At 32.3% G+C, this 21,275-nt stretch overlaps 1 protein-coding gene across 1 annotated transcript in view; it reads left to right on the top strand.

Annotated features, from left to right (window-relative positions):
* LOC113403742 (synapse-associated protein of 47 kDa) overlaps positions 1-21,275 on the top strand; it is a 241,398-nt gene that overhangs the window by 135,084 nt on the left and 85,039 nt on the right. The window lies entirely within an intron of this gene.

The following is a 21,275-nucleotide window of genomic DNA, read 5'->3' as shown; positions in this document are numbered from 1 at the left end:
GAGGTTGTGTCTAACCATGCCTCTGCCTGGTTCCGCCAATGCTCAAGGCTATTTGTTTAGTATACTTTCATTGATCTGCTCCTTAACAATTACTTATATCGGCGCTCTGGACTCTGCGAACCCCAAACAACCTAGCTGCTAAATTAATGAAGCACTCAAATCTATTCTTAAAAAACCGATAGTCCTGTCTATCAATGGACAATCAAAACAAATGAGTCTAGAAAGTTAACATTTGGGACTTAAGATTTTTTTATTACGTAAGCATCTAAAAAGGATAAAATCTAACAGGAAAATTACACTGAGTTTCTGTCATCAGTTCTGTTCCGAGATTTGTTTTTCGAATAAAGTCGTCTGTTTAAGATTTTTTTGTATTATCAATGTCGTCTGAAAGATGTATTAGTGTTGAAAGATCAAATGATACCATATTAAATGAAGACATCTGTTACATAACGTTTTTCTTTTTTACTTAAAAAGAACTGGGCTTTGTTTTTATACTATTTAATTTTTTGTACTACTATTTTGTCGATTCAATTTATAATTTATTTCCGTCAATGATTCATTGATTTGAAAGCCAATCGCTTGTTTGAGATCGCGAGCTTCATTTGTTATAGTTAAATTGATTAATGAACCAATAATTGATTTTAGAGCGAGTTACAACTAACCGCTCTATTATGTGACACAGAGAGTGTGGGAACGTAATGACTGTCGAGGTATTGTAACAAATTGATTGCTTATTGTTGTGTTAATGTAGATAAATATGTGTATTTTCTACATATTTTAAGATGAAACTTTCATATAATATGTGAAAAAACATGCTATTGTGAGTTGAACTCTCGCATTCTAAGCGAAGATTTTTTTTTATGTGATAGGTGACTAACGAACGCGAGGCTCATGGAAATTGGAAAGTGACTACCACCGTCCATGGACATCTGCAACACTGGGGGGCTTGCAGATGCGTTGCCGGCCTTTAAGGAACGAGTACGAATTCATTTTTACTGGCATCACATAAATTATACTGCTGTTTAATTGCCTAATTAGTCACTAGACTAGCCACTGGATTCGTATAAGCCAGCAGATTCTGAGGTCAAGTCATTAAAGAAGTATAAAGCCCGGTGTCTTGACTGTGGTTGCCTAATCTGTCCACACGGTATTGATTTTGGAGTATTGAGTGCATACGCTTTTTCCTTACTATATGTCCTGCGCAGTTGGCTCTGTTAGAGAAGGCTGGTATAGTCGAAATTGGTCACCACTTATGAATGGGTAGTTACACTTTGTAGAGTTACGTCTGATAAGGGACAACTCGTTGTGTATTTTACTGTAACAATACTTTGTATCGCTGTGAGTGACCAGTGTGAATAGTGTCATTACACGCAGGACATCATATTTAAGATCCTGTGTGTTGTGCATCGACTAAGAAGTGGTTCCGGTGGAGCGCTGGTGATGAAATAGTATCGCGAAGTTTAATAAATATAAACATTTCCTTATTACTACTAAACACTGTGATTGTGACATGTTACAAACGTAACATACGTAACTCAATAAAAGTTGTAGTGAAAACGGCAATTTCGTTAATAACTTTTTCATCAAAGCACATAAATTCAAATGAAACAACGTATTCGATAATAAAAATCATGACTCATTTTGCGCCATCAAGCGAGACGTAATAACAAATTCATTTAAGGCATTTATTGTTAAAATCGCATGTTTTATATCTTCACGGGTAAGTGGCAGAACCGTGAAATCACAGTCACGCCAAATTGTGCTGGAGTACGAACGCAATTAAGGTCAATTTTGCTTCCTTAATCAATTTGACCCAAACACTCAGTCTGCAACAGCTACTCTTGATACACTTATGTATCACTACATTTTGTAAAACATAGAGTAATTACGTAATAGATGTTTATGTTGTGAAAGCATGCTGTTGCTTTGTTCTACAACGGAATGTTAATATTGTTAAACTTTGCTAAGACATTTAAATCGTGTCCATTCAATGTATTCGAAATAATATTTTACTTATTATTATTTTTAAGCCACTATTCACTCCGAACAGCCTTGTTTTAATCTTCATATTTTACTAGTTGTCGCCCGTGGCTTTGCTCACGTTTTAGGGGATGTTCGTTAGGTGTTTTTTTTTTTTTAGCATTGATTGGCGGTCGAGCATATGGGCCACCTGATGGTAAGTCGTCACCACCGCCCATAGACAAAAGCGTTGTAAGAAATATTAACCATTCCTTACATCACCTATGCGCCACCAACCTTGGGAACTAAGATGTTATGTCCCTTGTGCCTGTGATTACGCTGGCTCACTCACCCTTCTAACCGGAACACAACAATACAGTGTACTGTTATTTGGCGGTAGAATATCTGATCAGTGGGTGGTACCTACAAAGACGGGCTTGCACAAAGCCCTACCACCAAGTAAAGTGTTAAACATAAAAAGTAACCTATGTTCTACTTTGGAGTTCAAACTCGATTCAGTGTTTAAGGCGTGAAAGAGCAACAGACGCATTTATAATATTAGTATAGATTTTGCATTTTGCTTAAAAGAAGCAAACAAGCGTATACGCCTGGTGGTAAGTGGTGACCTTCGCACATATATTATAATCTCAAGAAGTACAGACCACTCCTTACACTTTCATATATCTTTACTGACCTTGAAAACATTACCGGTTAGGGCGAGTACTGAGATCCAACCGAGTAAAGGTAAAGCTGAGGACACACATCTCTCTGAGCCATTGGTTCCGACTCACACACGAATACAACCCTGATTTTATATGTTTTGATCTTATATACTGGGAGTATACCCTGGAACTAAGATTATTGCGTTTCAAAACAATTGATTTAATAAGATATTATCGATTGCTATTTATCGTTTGAGACTTCACCTTTGCGTCTAAGATTTGTAGACGTCCAAAATATCTGCAGAATTATTCACAACAGCATATTCTTATCTTTATTACATAATTTCAAGTTTTGTATGAGAAACTGGTAACAAGTATGAACCATTGGGTATGTTATACTATGCTAATGTTGACCAATAGCTTAAGAAATATAACAAGATATATAAATAAACACGTCTTATAAATTCGGCATGATAGCTTAGCGAGGTTGGGTATTAAAACAAATACAATTTTAATTGATCAATTTGTATCAATTAATTTATAGAAAAACATACTATATGTTAACAGTTGGCAATGAACTTAAATACAAAAAACTATTACCTTCTTCAATACGGCTTCTTTTGCTCAACGCCATAGAGTCTAGCGAGATAAAAGTTGCAATCTCTCTTTTTGTTTATCTTTGTAATGTTTTTTATATGAAATTTAATACCAAACATAAAAAATAAAGTGATAATATTATTTAATTTCTCTATACAATAGTTAATCTATGCTTAATTGAGATGAGTTAATATACATGAGTAATACTGATCGAAATGGTATGACGAATTGTATCTGAACCGGTAATCTAAGAGCTGTTTAAATGATCACTGAAATACAGGTCCAAAGAACTTATTATATCTTGTATTTGTGTCGTTATGTATTATAGAATATATATGTATATACTAGACGCTCCTGACCAGCATTGATACTGTTATTGGTGTACATTTTTGGTTTGGACCCTGGTTGCCCTAGTTTGTTCAAACCCCTGATTGGGCCAAAAAATATTAGTGAGTTAATCGGGATCTGTTATCTCGTAAACCCGCTTATGTGATCTTGTTACTAGAAACCATATATATACATATATAAATAATAAATAAATTAAAAAGGCAGTTATCTCGGAACTGGCAGCCCTCAGTAGGAAAATGTTACACACTCGTGCCTCGGAAACCACGTAAAGTCGTTCGTCCTAGAACTATCTCTATCTAGTCGAATTATATTGTCATTCATCGGACTATGAAATTATGTGAGAGACTGCAACCGTATTTGGGGACACACTTGTGCAGGTGGCTCTTCGTAACGTGGCTAATCTCAGAACTTCGTCATAAAAAGTATTACGTATTTAATTCATTGACAATTAAAATTGGTGAAAATGACGTAGCGATAAAATATTCATATCGTGATAACGTACGACCTTCTCGCATACCGTCGTGATATTATAGTGTTGATGAAATCATTAATAGCTTGATTAAATAATTGCCGTTATGTTTCTACTGTTCTCTAGTTTGTTGACCAATTGCTATCGGAAAACTTGTGATGAATTGGCATTTTAATAATTTAACACAGAATTATACTTATTTGGAAGTGATCATTGTTTCACAAAGTTAATATATTTACTTGTTTTGCAATTATTATAGTATTAAATCTACCTCCCTTATCACGATTAAAACTATTTTGCACTGATAACGATTTTTGTATTTGCTTTGTATCTTTGTTTTGCGTGAAATATTTTATTTAAATTTTCTTCTAGAAGTTATACTTCCATACAAAGGTCAAAATATATTATACTAGCTGTTACCCGCGGCTTTGCCCGCGTAGAATAGGAATATATTTACAAATTACCTTAAAAAAATATTTTAATGTAAGACCTCTTTGTATACCACATTGGTGTGTATTTCAGCCCTCAGGGTAGAATATTCAGAAACGCTTTAATGCGTATCAAGTCATTTTTAATCGGCGGCCCAATAATAAAATATCATGCTTCTAACTTCAAAATGACGGACTTCCAGAGTAACCTGTATACGAAATGTCAACCTCTATTTCTCCCCTTAGGCGTAAAATATCCAGAAACGCTTAAATGCGAATCAAGTCATTTTTAATCGGTGGCCCAATAATAAAATATCATGCTTCTACCTTAAAAAATGACGGACTTCTAGACTAACCTGTATACGGAATGTTAACCCAATTTCCCCCCTAGCCGTAAAATATCCAGAAACGTTTAAATGCAAATCAAGTCATTTTTAATCGGTAGCCCAATAATAAAATATCATGCTTCTAACTTCAAAAGGACGGACTTTCAGACTAACCTGTATACGAAATGTCAACCTCTATTTCTCCCCTTAGGCGTAAAATATCAAAAAACTTCTAAATACGTATTTACTCATTTTTAATCAGTATTATGTTTCCAACTTTAAAAATGACGGACTTCCATACAAACGTTCAACCCCTATTTCACACCTTTAGGGGTAGAATTTCCAAAATTCCCTTCTTAGTGGGTGTCCTGATATGTTATATATAGCCTCAAATATAAGTTTTATGCTTCTAGTTCTAAAAATGACAATATTTTCAACAACTTACAACATTTCATCCCCCTTTTCAACCTTTCACAGCACTTTTTCCAAATAAAAAGTAGCCTATATCCTTTCTCAGGCTCTAGACTATTTGTGTACCAAATTTCATTTAAATCGGTCCAGGAGTTTTGGCGTGAAAGCGAGACAGACAGACAGACAGAGTTACTTTCGCATTTATAATATTAGTATATTATTGTTTTTTTACATGGACAGCTTTGCTATATACGGTTACTTATGTATATTTCTATGCGATAATATTTCAAAATAATTTAAAAGTATAAGTTATAAGTAAAGGAAAATATAACGAGAGCACCTAAACATGAGAAAAAACATTGAACCTCATCTAACCCTTTGGCGGTAAGGTTTTGTGCAAGCCTCTCTGGGTAGGTAGCACCCATTCCTCATATATTCTACCGCCATAGTATTGTTGTGTTCCGGTATAAGTAAGCCAGTATAATAAGGACACAAAGGACATAAAATCTCGGTTGCCAAATTGTTGGTTTAATAGTTATTTAAAAAATGTTAAAATTACAAATGGTGCCAATGTCTATGGGCAAGGTGTCCACTTAGCGTCAGATGGCTCATTTGTCATCCGTCTAACGTTGACATAAAATGAAAATCAGCAATACAAAGGCCTTTTCCCATGAGTGTTAAAGTTGTCTCTAATAAAAAAAAAAACTTAAAAAATCCATCTCAAATATAATTTGCTTATTCATTTCATTTTATTACATAAAAAAAAAATATGAATTTTAATAACCAAATTAAGCAACTGTCAGTTCGTCTTTCGGTCAATATGACACGCTTAACATGTAAGTAAGCATAGATTAACATAATTTTAGTTGAATTATTGCAATTTCTAAAGCTATTACAAATTTTTATATTATATAGGTGAATGTATATTAACTGCCTCTTGGTCTCGTGGCTCAAATATGCTAAAGACCCCGAGGCTCTCGGTTCTCGGTCCGGGGTTTAGTTCTACTATTATGTTTAATCAATGTAAATTTTATGTCAATTTTTTTTTAAAGTATTATTTTGCCTAAGCGCCAACAATTTTTGGAGCTTAGAGTTTATATTCCTTGTGTCTTTTGTTACATTGGCTCACCCTTCGAACCAGAACATAAAAATACCCAGTATTGCTGTTTGGCGGTAGAAAGTCTGATGAGTGGTTGATACCTACTCAGACGTTCTTGTACAATACCCGATTCAAGGATTTAAGGAATGATTATTTTTTTACGACGCCAATCTCGATGGACAGTGTAACCACTATCATGAAATAACTACAAGAGGTGTCACGGTACATACACCTTGATTAAATAATTAACACGATATATTTTTTTTATAATTATATATTAAGCCGTATATAATAGAAAGCGACACAGATAGGGAAGGATCGCCTAGAGGGAACATAACGGTTTTTCCTTACGTGTTGATTTCGACCAGTTGGTTCGACAGACTTCGTTCAAAAAAACGTCTAAGATTACTGAACTGATGTTATACCGCCAAACAGCAATACTTAGTATTGTTATGTTCCGATTTTAAGGGTGAGTGAGCCAGTGTAACAGGCACAGGGGACGTAACATCTTAGTTCCCAAGTAGCGCATTAGCGATGTTAGGAATTGTTAATATTTATTACAGCGCCTTTGTCTATGGGTTATATATAAAATAATAATAAAGTCTATATCATCGAATAAACAGACAGACAACAGGTCTGTCCGTTTATTCGATGATATTTACTACTTGTATTTCTCAGCCATTAAATCACCAGATTAATAACTTTTATACTTATATATCTACCAGTATTTTAATTTTGAAATACTTAATGTTAAAGATCAACAGATACAACACAACTATTAAATTTTAATATTACGTTATTTATTACAAACTTTGAATATATAATTCGCGACTACCGCCTTATCTTAACAAACGATGACATGCGTTTTTTTAATTGAATCAATTAATTATGTTTTAATTGGTTAGGTAGATTAATATGCATATTTGTGTTAATTAGCTTTTTTCATAATTATTTTTTACATGTAATATAATATATAAAATATCCAACATAAAAATATAATTTATATACATACATATATGCATATAAATTAGACAATGAGTAAAATTATTATTTCTAAATTATTTCTTATGCTTATTTCTAAATTTCAGTACTTTTATATTTCAAAGTATTATTTTTAAAACTAGATGAAAATCCGGTTTCTCGGTTAAAATAAATAGGTATAACTAAACGAATACGGCGTCATAGAATTTTATGGATTTAATATCGAAATATATCGATTATACGATTTTTGCGGACACATTTCGATCGGGACTTTATTAATGTCCAAAAACAATGCGAATTTCTATCATACTTTATACATGAAAGTTTATTAAAAATTTTGCCACTGTTTAAGGGTACTTAACTTAATAAAGAATATTATCCCTCATCGAAATCTGACCCAAGTAATTACATAAACTAATTATGTACATACATACATTAAAGTTATTTAAACAATACGTTACGCAGCTGCAGCATGAGTAACTCGTTGCAACGAACAAGTGATTCAAATAATATCGGGTTAGTACTTCATCGCACAATGAGTGTATATGACTCAAGCTTTCTTTTTATTTTATTTAAACTACAGTTATTTACGAAGAATCATATAACGTCATGTTTATGTTTAATTACCGTAATTAAACTATAGTTAAAAGTAATTAACCATCCAATAATATATTTTGGAAATATTTAAGAGGGCCATCCGATGGTCAGTGGTCGCCTTATTTTGATAACCATAAATATATCTCGATACACAAATGAAGGAGTGAGTGGTCTATCATTGTAAGATTTATTTTTACAGTTTAAAAAAAGAAAACATACTTTGATAAATGCTTTAATTAATATTATTTATATTTATTTTCTAAATCACTATTAACAAATAAGGGGTCAATGTATGTCGGAACGAGATAAATTTCTGAATCTCAGACATCATCGTTCTGCCTTAGGAGTCATATGGTTTAGAAGATTTCTTGTATGACTTTCCATTAGATTTTTTACTCGTGTAAAAGACCAAAACCTTCTTGTTAATGTATCATGTAATAATATATTTTCGTAAAGACGTTATTTTTTTTTAATTTTATCATTAAAAAAAAACATTTTATTTTTTAACTTCTCAAGACATTATTTAACTTTATTGACATAATATATTTTTTCATCCAATCGATAAATAATAAAAATCAAAAATTAAAAAATATGGCTTTGTTTTCATTTTTATAGCAATTAATTTAGTTGCTAAATTAAAGATTCAACCGTAATAATATATCGTGATATCAAAACATCAGACGAACGATGCTTAAAGCTTAATCAGATTATCTACATGAGTTAAACTGTTGTTAACTATCAATCAGCGCCATCTATTGGTAATAGATTAAAATAAAAAAATGACACAGCTTTAAAACTATACACCAGATATTTATTGTAATAATACCTATGTTTATTGTTACAAATAATTTCTCGTGATTTCATTATTGTCTAGAACATTTGTTTATCAGCGACGTCAATAAACAATACTTAAGTTTAGACTTTTGCCTTGACACAAATGTTGTAGGCAGTTCGTTGTAGGGCTTTGTGCAAGTCCGTCTGGGTAGATACCACCTACTCAACACATATTCTATCATCAAGCAAAAAACAGAGAGACGCGAACTACATTTCATACTATTTAATGATACTATCGCGTAATCTGAAAAACAGCTGTGTATTATCTAATTCTTGCCTTGTTTACACTTCCTTACAAACCGACACCGCTAACATTATCATAAAAACACCAGAAACGTTCGTGACAAGCGTGTCGGTTTAACTAAATTCCATGAAATTATTCCGCCTTGCATAATAGAAACAACCATTGTTCTTTGAACTTTCATTCTCACATGCTTCTTCATAAATAATACTACAGGAAAGTTCATAATTGACTGGTTGTATGACGTGTGACCCCTACATTTTCACGTCCAATTTATGTTGAGCCGTCATTGCTTAGAACTTTAAATGTATTCGAATAAGTTAAGGGGTTCAATACGAAGAGCTAGAAAAACCATTTTTAATAGAACTACAATATTATATAGTGAAATATGTAAATGAATAATAGTGTGAGTTCAAGTTAAATTAGCTGTCGTGGTAGTGTTATGCACTTAAGCATGCGTTCTGCAACTAGGTATTTATCGCGATGAAAAGCTAGACACGCGGAGATGGAATAATAATTAGTGGAGAACGACTAAGCAACTGTTTACGGTTGTTTTTGTAACATAAATTTTAATTTAAATATATTTTGCACAAAGTACACCGTAAAGTAATGTAAAAAACTGGGGGATTACCCACTCTGCTCAAATGCAGCTTGGGGTAGACACGAGTAACAATTAGATCCGACACAGTATTCCTCGCGTCGTTTTCTTTCACCGCTGAGCCCGAGATAACAAACATTAAGTAATTTCCCACCGCTGGGCAAAGACCGTGCAATTTATAATATAAAATATCAGGCGTTATTGTTAGGTACCATATACAATGTCCTGTATTGACAACGTTTATGCATATTTTCATGTGATGTGTTAAGAAGTTACAGGACCGGATTTAGGGGAGTGCAAAAGGGCAACTGCCCTGGGGACTCAATAAGAGAGCGGCCCCCACAATAGAGGTTCCGACGAGTTAAGAATTATAATGTAATATTTAATTAGATATCTGGATGTAGTCAAATTATATAATATTACTAATCGCTGTTTTAAAAGACACAAAGAATTAATAAATTATTGGCAAATACTGATAGAAATTAAATTGTTTGAATTAATTTATAAAATAATTATTACGGGCCTCCACTACTCTATTGGCCAGGGCCTCCTCCTCCTCCTAATCCATCCAAGTCCTGAGAAGTTAAGACGAGTTAGCGTAACAAACAAACAGATAAACAGACACGTAGTTGGATAGCATAAAATTACAAGTTCACAAGTCATATCTCTTATGTTCATGTGTGTAATCAAATGAAAGTTTGAAGGTTAATATTCGGAGGCTGACGAGAAGATTGTAGGGAGTCGATAGCTAAATGATCGGTCACGCTGGTTGTGCAACCGTCGCTACTGCGGGATCACAGACCTATACTTATTATTACACGACGAACAATTGCCGTTTCGTAATAGTCCTTACTATATGAAAGTAGATATGTCCTGCGTTCACATTTTAACGTCTCATGATATTTAGTATTGTTTACTAATAATAAATTAAGTAGAGTCAATAATTAATAAAAATAAATTTATGTTAATGTCTGTAAACGTTCTGTTATTTTAAACCACGATTCTGGTAAGATTCTGAAGAGGTTTGTGCAAGCCTACCTGTTTAGGTAGTTACCTACTCATCAAATATTCTGCCGCCAAACCGTAATACTAAATACTGTTGTGTTTCTGCTTAAAGGATGAGCGAGTTCAACTGGCACAAAGAATACTGTTAGTGGTCCCAAAGTTATTGGCGTATTGACAACGCTTTATTTTTTTAGTGACAATGGGTGTGGTGACCACTTATATAGTACTTAATTATTTGGTTAACTGAATGTCATTTAAGCTACTGAATGAACGGCGCCTCTTGGTTAAAAGGCTAGACTTAACAGCAACATATGTTAACATACTAATTAATTCCTAATTACTGTTACATTAGTATTTTCTAAAAAATATTTTTGATTAAATTTCATCGATCTATTGTCATTGGGTTACAAACATTTAAACAATATAAGTACATCTTTCGTATTTATAAATAGTAAAATATAAATTTAAAATAATAGTAGCAGATTCATGTTTCAAACGTATTATATTGTTTCTTAATAATATTGTAGATGCGGAGGGTATTTGCTGGTTAGTTCTTCTTTAATGTAAAAACTCAGCAACAGATCAATATGGTTTTCATAGAAAATACTTTAAGGATCATAGAGTAACATCGGACTTATATTGAACGCACGACCACAAAATTAAGTTTATAATAATTTAAGCAGTAATAATACTATTTATATCATAACAATTAGATAAAAAAAAACACAAAAAAATGCAAAATCTACCGTCTTCAATTATGGATTCCAAGTCACGTTTCTTAAAAAAATAAGATGTATATGACTTATAGTAGCTACATTTTTAGACTTAATACAATTATGTACAAAAATAATTGCAATGCAACTCAAAACAAAAACCGCTGAGTTTCCTTAACCGGTTCTTCTCAGGACCGATGGTAGATTTTAGACAGTCAATAAGCAAGTGTAACTATTCTTTATTAAACGAAGATTTAATAAACACACGACAATCATCATCATTTTATACGACGTAGTCGAATAAGAAACTGAATCGACCTTGAACTTTATGCTTTAAATATTTGCGTAACTTGATTTAAAAAATAATATTTTCAAATATATTCAATAATACTTAAAGTAACTTTTGAAAGAGAAAGTGAACGTTAATATTAGTAATACTGGAATATAATGTATGCAAATTTATGCCTTTTTGAATTTACAATACGAACTGTTTTTCTATAACGATACGTTATTTAAACAGTTTGAAGTATTACTCTGTAAAAAGTGTCATATTAAACTGTATTAAATGTACGTTAACATAAGACGAAAAACTTATTTATATATGTACAGATGGAAATTAATAATAATTATTTTTCATATTATAATCGCGTTGAACGGCGGAACGAACGGTAGCTTCTCCATTATCATTCATTAACCATTCATCATTCAACAGCCATCTTGGAATAAGATTCAAAGAAACTTTAGTTTATACGAAGCTATAGTTAGCCAATTTATTTGTGTTTATAAATGAGACGTTTTTATATTATGACTAACAGAAAAAACTACTAGACTATTTTACTTATACCCGAATTAGCGTTTCTTATTTAGTATATAGTATAACTTAGTTGCAATTTCGACTGCTTTTAATTTAGACTATTGACGTGATGTTTCTTTTTAAGATACAATATATCGGTAATTGAAAAATGCAATATAAAAAAAATAAAAATATTACTAAAACTGACACTGGCGAATACTAGTTTGAAAAAGAAATACTAGTTAGAAACGTTTCATTTAGAAACGTTGCACTCAAATTCGATCTTGAATAATCAACACTAAAATTTTATGTAAGTACGCTTTTATGACCCAGTTTTATAGGTTTACATTCGTTTAAATATAAAACAATTTATTGGACTCTTTCGTCAGAAACATATTATTTAAACGATGCAATTGGAATCGTTGCACCAGAAGAAAATATTAATACATATAATAAGTATTTTATTTAAGTAATTCTAACTAATATGTAGATAGTAAGAAAATGTCTTAGAATATATAACTTATTTGTATAAGTTATACTGAAATATGCTATGGATGATCATGACCACACACTACCAGGACTACCATTTGCCCGTCCGCCTACGTATATAATAAAAAAGAAAAACCTATATATATATATATATATATATAGGTTTTTCATCATATTACATAGGTTCACCTATCCTTAAGCATTTTGAAATTTTTGGAAAAAAAATTTTATCCAACTAACAAATATTTATAAATTGTTGCTAGAATTTGTTTAACGCCTCGATATTGCAATTTTCGCTTAATTACACATACAATATTTACAAACACCATAAACACTGTCCGAGGCATGTTAATATCTAAACATTGTGAAAGTGTCTGTTTGTTTGTGCCGACCGCGTGACCCTAATGACCTTCACAGTCCCACTGAAGTCGAGCTACCGTGAGAGGGAACAGACGAATGCATAAATTCGAGTAAACATGTATTATAACGTCAATTGACTAGAGTTAATATTACTCAACTTAAATGTCTACTAATTTGTTTGGAATAATAAATCAAATATTGTAGTAATAGAGCGGTTCTTAGTTGTTAATGCTTTTGTGATAAAACTTTAAACTTCATTGGGCACGATGAAAGTAAAATTTCAAGGTCGAATTTTTGTAACGTTTCTATACGTAACGTCTGTGTCTACGTTTCTATGTGTGTTATATGTGTGTGTATTTGTTCTACGTGTGAAGCGTAATTTTTCTATATGTTATGATTGCATGTCAGTTAAATGTGACGTTTGAATGCAACTTTTATAAGTATCATTTACGTGGCATCTTTTGGCTTGGCGTAAAACACTTCTGTGTGTAGTCTTTAAGCAAAAAGTTTCTGATGAAAAATTGTTCGTTTCTTTAACCTGTATGTAATATTCACATACTCCAATATCCGAAATCGAAATATAAATAAATATGTAATTGATATGTCACATGATCAAAGATTTAGAAGAAGAAAGAAAAGAAGACTATACAAAGAAGAGAAGAAAGACGATATAGATTGCTTCGACTCCTATGAAATGCATCTGTCTAGCCCCGGACAATTTTTAATCACTTAACCCATCTTCAAGTCTTGATCCTATATATCTTGTTTGTAATCTTTATCGTTGCATTTTAAAGAACAATCATAATTAAAATTGGGCTAAGAATGCCCAGTATCCACCTCGTAAAGCTTGGAATATAGAGTTATTGAAACTTGTATATCTTTTTTACATTAAATGAAAAAAATATGTTAGTTTTACCTGTGCGAGAATAACATATTGAACAAATATAGAAAGTCGATTTTAATCCACTTCTAATTATGGTAAGACTCGAAACCTACAAAGAATATGAATTTCGGACGACAATACAATAACTAGGGTAAAACTCTTGAATTTGGGTATATTTGGTATCTTTCGAAGAGTTCCGACAAAATAGAGAGTTTTAGTATGGGTTACAGTGGGTTATAGTGAGTTGGAGAACAAACATAAAAAGGTTAGGAAAATAAATTTGTTCTCTACTGTAATATGCATATATTATACAAAACAATATATGCATATTACAGTAGAGATTATATACCTATAGTACGATATAAACCTTGCTCTTGAATCATTCTGTTTATTTATGAAAACCGCTTTAAAATCCGTTTCGTAGTTTAAAAGATCTAAGTGTTCAGACGACAGGAAGCTATTTTGTTCTATACTATATTATGAAATCCCAATATATACAAGAATATATTTTATGAGGTTGTAGAAATGGGTATTTGCAATAGGTTTAAGAACAAATGCACTTAGTCTGAACCACGCCACATCATCCTTATATATATATACTGACGAAATCGCTGATAGAAAACACAAATTGTTTAAAAGATAATTCATATTTGTTACGTCACATGATCAAAGATTGGCGGAAGAAAGGAATCTCTTCGAATCGAATCGAATACATTGACATCGTCGATACGCAAACATCGTATCGAAATTCCGCGATAAACGAGGACCATGTCTGTCTGCCTAACTTGTCTTTTGTGAAAAAGTATTTTCATCCAGTAATTTGTCACTGTCAAATACGTGAAAACTACGGAACGTATCGGTTTGAGACTATGACCAATCGATGTGGAATCGTCCGTATATATATATTACGTTAATGTTTTCAACCATATCCTGAGTACCATTCACTTTCTGTTTTATTATTATCTGGAAGAGACAGCTGGGAGCAATAAGACCGCCTTGGACTTATATTCATAGTACTATATTCCAATATGAAGCTGATCTGTGTCACATCTAGTTAGAACTTGTATGAGAGTATAACTTTTTCTATTCTGTTCCATATTTAAATTATGATGTCCCGGCCGATTTCCACCCCGACAACCATAGTCATAGAGACTAGTCAACTACGCAGAACATATTATAGTGGCCAACTCTTTATTCTTGCACTTTTAAAATTCGAAGGAAATCCAATATGACCGAAAAGAGTTTGGTGCTTTCCGAGTCACGGGATTGTAAATACTATCAATTTGTAGACCCTTGGCTTCTACAGGTTGTCGACCCATTAACTTTTTAGCCCAGGAGTCTGTGTTCTTATAAATTTTAGTACCTAGAACAATGAAGCAGTCAAAAATAATTATTTTTTTTCTATGGCTAATGAAATAGAATGAAACGTTTTATTGGTATCAATCAAAACGCTACGGTCAGAGGCATTGACCTCAAATCTGTATTGAATTACATTATAATTGTAAGACTAGTGACGTGCGACGAGGAAACTGCCACTTGACGTTTTAGGGCTGGTAATGAAGAGAATTTGGTTTTATTTTTAACGAATATGCTTAATATTTAATATATACATATTGATAGATAAACTTGATACTCTTTTATTTTTATAAATCTTTCTACAATAAGGCGGCCATATTGCTCAGTGATGATTTCTGACATACAATTTTTAAGTGGGAATTATGCAAAGAATAATACGGACCGATATAAATAAAATCGTATGTATATAATTAAATAATATAATATATATAAGACGACCTCCGTGGTCGAGTCGTGTGTACACCGGTTTTCATGGGTACGCCACTCCTAGTCCCGGGTTCGAATCCCGGCCGAGTCGATGTAGAAAAAGTTCATTAGTTTTCTTTGTTGTCTTGGGTCTGGGTGTTTTGGTTTGGTTGTGGTACGGTACCACAAACACCCAGACCTTCTGATTTTCCATAACACAAGTGCTTTAGTTACTTACATTGGGATCAGAGTAATGTATGTGATGTTGTCCAATATTTATTTATACTAAAATATATAGAGTACAATTCCATATTAATACATACATATGAATTAAAGTGAATAATATATTTTATAGTGCAGATGATAAAGCATAAATATTTATACTAATTAACTCTGTCTGTTACCACTTTACGCTTAAACTGCTGAACCGATGAAATTTGGTATGGAGTGACGGTTATTGTGCTATAGGTAAAGTTTTATGAATTGCACGTAGGTAAAGCCGCAGGTTCAGCTAGTATTATATGTAACATACATAGTCGTACTGACCGAATATCGGACGGGACAGCAAATTTTGAAGGGCGGAAATTGGCCGCCAGGCGACATTATAGAGCACAAGCTAAATATATTATAGCACATTATACATAACGATCTCATAATCCGACGGAACCACGATCTACATAAGTTAATTATATATTTTTAAGTCTATATCACATATCTTAGATTCCATACTTGATGACACATCGACCATATGAGTAGTTTATACTTCTAAAGCGACCGTATCTATTGACAAAGTGGATAACTATTAAAACATTAATCTCTGTCGACTGTCCGAAAATATTTATAAAAAAAAAAAAAATTTCGTCAACCCTGCCGTACGCGTATGAATAAATATGGAAATCGAATTAAATATAACATTTCGATGATGCATCAGTTTGTTAAATGTACCAGTACCCTTATAACGCCTTCATTCCTGTTGCCTTTGTACAATACACATGGCTTAAATATCAACGCTATTTAAGTCTTGTAAGCTTCCTCATATATAAAAGAACTGTCTGTTAATAACCAACTGCTGGGCTAGAAACTTTTGAGAAGAACGTTGGAATTTATATCACCACGCAGTTCCGATGACGTTTGATGGATATGTGGTGGACATACAGGTTTACTCAAATATTTTCAACCATCGCTGATCTCGAGATTAATATAATTAAATTAATCACATAAAAGTTCAGTATCGCTAAGGCAAACTAAGGCATGTTACACATACATATAAAAAATTAATTGAACCGGTGATAGCTTTATATCTCATTAAACATTGTAACATGATTCAAAAGAATATTTTGTTTTATTAATCATATCAAATCAAAATCATTTATTCGATATAGAAGCATTACACTTACTTATTGATTGTTAAATTAAAATCTACCATCGTTCAATATATATGAAAATACATTTATATATCTCATTCGACGTCGTTCAATTTGCATTTTCTTAAAACGATCTATTGTTTGTGATCTTTGATCCTGTGTTTAAAATACATATACATATTTAAATACAAAAAAATATTTAAGTTTATCTTACTTAATGTATCCCACAGAGTTGCTATCAATCTATTTATATATATAAGTATATACTATGTTTAATCATATAACATGAGGTTTGAAAGTGCCCTTAAGAACCTTCTCGAATAATTTACCCACGCGAAATTGATAAAACTTTACCTAGCACACAAATAGTTACCCCTCATTTAACATTAATTATTATCCTTTGTGCTTATCTGGGACTCAAACTATCTCCATACCAAATTTCATCTAAATCGGTTCAGGCGGCTTAAGCGTGAAAGGGTAACAGACAGACTTATTTTATCAGTATAAATTGGGTTATGTATATTTTAGAAACTAGTTTTCGCCTGCGGCTTCGATCGCGTTTTAGGGGGTTGATTGTCATGTGTTAGGCAAAAAACGTAGCATATGTGCTTCTTTGCAGTTCAAGTTTGCTTCATACCAAATTTTGTCAAATTCGGTTCATCGATATGGCAGTGAAAGAGCAACAGACAGACAGACAGAGTTACTTTCACATTTATAATATTAGTATAGAAGTATAGATATATATTTATTAAATTCCATTAGAAAGAAACGTACAATAAAGCTGCTTTTCAGCTGAATTCAGGGATAAAACTTGTTTATTGTAATCGCATCGAAATTTTCATCATACTCGGAATCAAACCTGCAACATCTGTTTATTTTTTTTACATTCTATGAACTGGACCGTCTCCTCTATATGTCTAATAAGTAAAGATAATAATTGACATTACTTAAACATTTATTCAACTTAGCAGGAAGTTAAGTTCAATGGAGCTCATTGTCACTTCGCATATGAATATATACTTGTTTGTTGTTACAAGTAATGTAAAGCATGTAACATGTGCTTGTTAATGCAAGAGTGCATGTCGATTTGTTTGTAAACATGTTTAAGAGTTTCAATTGCGTAAATGTGATTTTAGTTGCAACATACTACACTATATGGAAACATAAAGATATAATTGTACTTATACTTCTCGAACTTCACAGTTTTTTCTTGAGTGAGTTTCGTGTTTTTTTTACGTAAAATCCTTTACACTTGTTCGAATGAAGAAACAGTAAGGATAAACCAACTTTAAATTACGATTTTCTAATAGCTCTACTACTAATTTCTAATTAGTAGCCCAAAAATAAAGATTCATGTTTCTAATTTAAAAAGTACCGACTTCCTTACAAATTTTCAACCCTTATTTCACCCTCTAAGGTGTAGAATATGCAGAAACGCCTAAATACGTGTTTACTCATTTTTAACCAGTATCACAAAAGTAAATCTTCATGTTTCTACCTTAAAAAATGACGGACTTCCATACTAACTTTCAACCCTTATTTCACCCCCTTAGAGGTAATATATCCAGAACTGCTTAAATACTTTCTACTCATTTTTTGTCAATATCCCAAAAACAAAGTTTCATGTTTCTGCCTTAAAAAATGACGGACTTTCATACTGACTTTTAACCCTTATTTCACCCCTTTAGGGGTAGAATATGAAGAAACGCTTAAATACGTATCTACTTGTTTTTAACCAGTATCTCAAAAATGAAGTTTCATGTTCCTAACTTAAAAAATGACGGACTTCCATACAAACGTTTAACCCATATTTCACCCCCTTAGGGGTTGAATTTCCAAAATTCCTTTCTTAGTGGGTGTCTACTCAATAAAAATATCCTACTCATCAAATTTCAAGGCCCTAACTTTAATAGTTTACGCTCGGCGATGATGAATCAGTCAGTCAGGACTTGTTATTTTATATATATAATATATAATAGACAAGACAATGTCCTAATCTCCGATGTTACACGAGCATTCACGAAGGGCTACGAGGTTTAGTGAAAACTTGTTAATTATCATACCGATTGACGGCTTCTTCTTATTATTATTATAGCTTTTAAACGTTATTAATACTCTTTGCTAGATGCGACTTATAATGACATTGCGACGCAATATGTCATACTCAATCGGTAAAGCAGGATATCGCTCATACTGAGCACACGAAAATAGATCTTAAGGTGACGAACCTTTTCTTACCCCGACTGTACATGCAAACACACGCACTTATAAAAGCCACAAGCTCTTCGTTTAGTAATTTGTAGTCGTTTATTTGTAAGTTGTTACATACAAATGTCTGCAATGTTAATTCGTAAAAATGTGATATCACAGATTAGGTCTGTCAAAAATTATTTAAAACAATCACGAAGTTTAAGTCCGTAACAATAATATTAACATACAATGAAGCGGTCGAAACGAACTGACGGACAAATTGATTAAACACAATATCGTGTTAATGAATTAACATGCGCTTTTATAGCGCCCTGCGGACATTTTGGTTGCTATTTGGCTCTCGTTTCGTACAATGGACTATTGAAAGCGTTATAAACGTGCAATAACAGTAGTATTTAAATACTCGTCTAAGTCAAGCCAAAGTCACAATATTTGTTCATTATAAAAGTATAACACTTCCTTATAAAAATACCAATGTTCGAAAAATAAATACTTCAGATCTGAGAAACAAAACTCCGTGGATTTTTTATTTCTCTAACAATTGTTTGTTTTTATAATGGCCTGGGGGTTTTTGTTCCCAAGTCGTGTAGTAAAAAATACGATTCTTCTCAATGACCTTTGACACACAAACGTTCAAAGCCTTTTTTATTCAAATTTAATTCAGGGATTTAAAAAAAAAAGACTGCGTGTACTTATATTCCTTCTTGAGAAGTTCTATTTCTTCAGTATTATCTACTTATTAATAAATTATTATTGTGATAAATTATATTTCTTCTGTTTTCACCACAATTATGAAACTCACTCTCAAATTTAAGCATTCATTGTTGTCCATTTCGAGCGACTTGGCACCTAATAGGCGGTTTAGCGGACAACTTCCTCGTGTAGTTTTTCTGTGCGCTTATCATAAAACCTCATTATTTCATACAAGAGAAGTGTAGTTTTAAAAAATTAAGAATTCTTCGCGAACAGAAACTTAGGTAATATCGCGCCGAATAAATGTTGTTTATCTTGAATTTTGTTAATTTATAACCTGCCTGCGAATAATCTCAGATAATATAGACCAGTTATTGTCTCTGGGAATGTTGTATTTGAAAGCAAATTACAATGTGCTTTGCGAAATTAGTTGATCTTTATTAAGTTCTTCATTTAAAATAGGTTAGTTGTTTTTTTTATGAGACTTAAATATAAAATTGAATAAAATCTTTTTATCTATTTAGTTTTTATTGTATCACTATTATACTACAATAATTGTAATAACAATAATAATATGTTTGTATGTGTTGTAGTGCCAAGTACAGACTGGTACTAAAATTATTTTGACAGATATATCTAAATTGTTTCTATTGGTCGTATTTACTAATCATGACCCTCATGATTTACTGTTCAAAATATAGCCACAAACAAATATGTTTAGCTATGTTTACAAGTATAATAACAGAGACAAATAAAACACATAAAATAGTAACAAAATATTTACAAGCTGACCATCTAAAGCTACCATCATTATCTATGGTAATATTGTAAATGCGAGTAACTCTATCTATCTGTTGCTCTTTCGCAGCTAAAACACTGAACCAAGTTTGATGAAATTTATTATATCTAGCACCTGACGCCCAACCGTAACGCTAGCAAAGCCGCGGGCGATAACTAGTTCTTTATAAAAGTCAAATAAAACAACTAAAACAATAAATATGTGCAGTACAAATATATGCATTACTAAACGAGATAAGCGTGGCCTTTCATCATCCAAGTTTCATAATATCTGGACCGCTTTCCTGTTATCATTACAAGTTTTGAATCTGAGTAATATTGCGTCTCTGATAAGAACTAAAATAGGACATTGAACTTTATTGTGATGAAACTAATTCTGATTCGTTCGAGACTTGTAAAAAATCCAATTTTATCGAAGGATAAATATTGTTCGTTTTGTTTTTACACGGATTTAGTCAAATAAAAACTTCGAAATCGTCTGTTTATTTTTGATTTTATTGTAAGGCTTTGTGCAAACATGTCTGGGTACATGCTCGTCACATACTCTCTTGCCAAACAGAAATATTGAATATTATAATGTTCCGGTTTGAACGGTGAGTGAGCCAGTGTACAGCCACTACACGCACAAGATCTCAGTCTCCAAGGTTAGTTTGGT

Source organism: Vanessa tameamea, chromosome 20 (assembly GCF_037043105.1).
Source record: "Vanessa tameamea isolate UH-Manoa-2023 chromosome 20, ilVanTame1 primary haplotype, whole genome shotgun sequence".
Lineage (NCBI taxonomy): Eukaryota > Metazoa > Arthropoda > Insecta > Lepidoptera > Nymphalidae > Vanessa > Vanessa tameamea.
The sequence above is the reverse complement of the archived record's forward strand: the minus strand, read 5'-3'. Positions and strand labels throughout refer to the sequence as shown.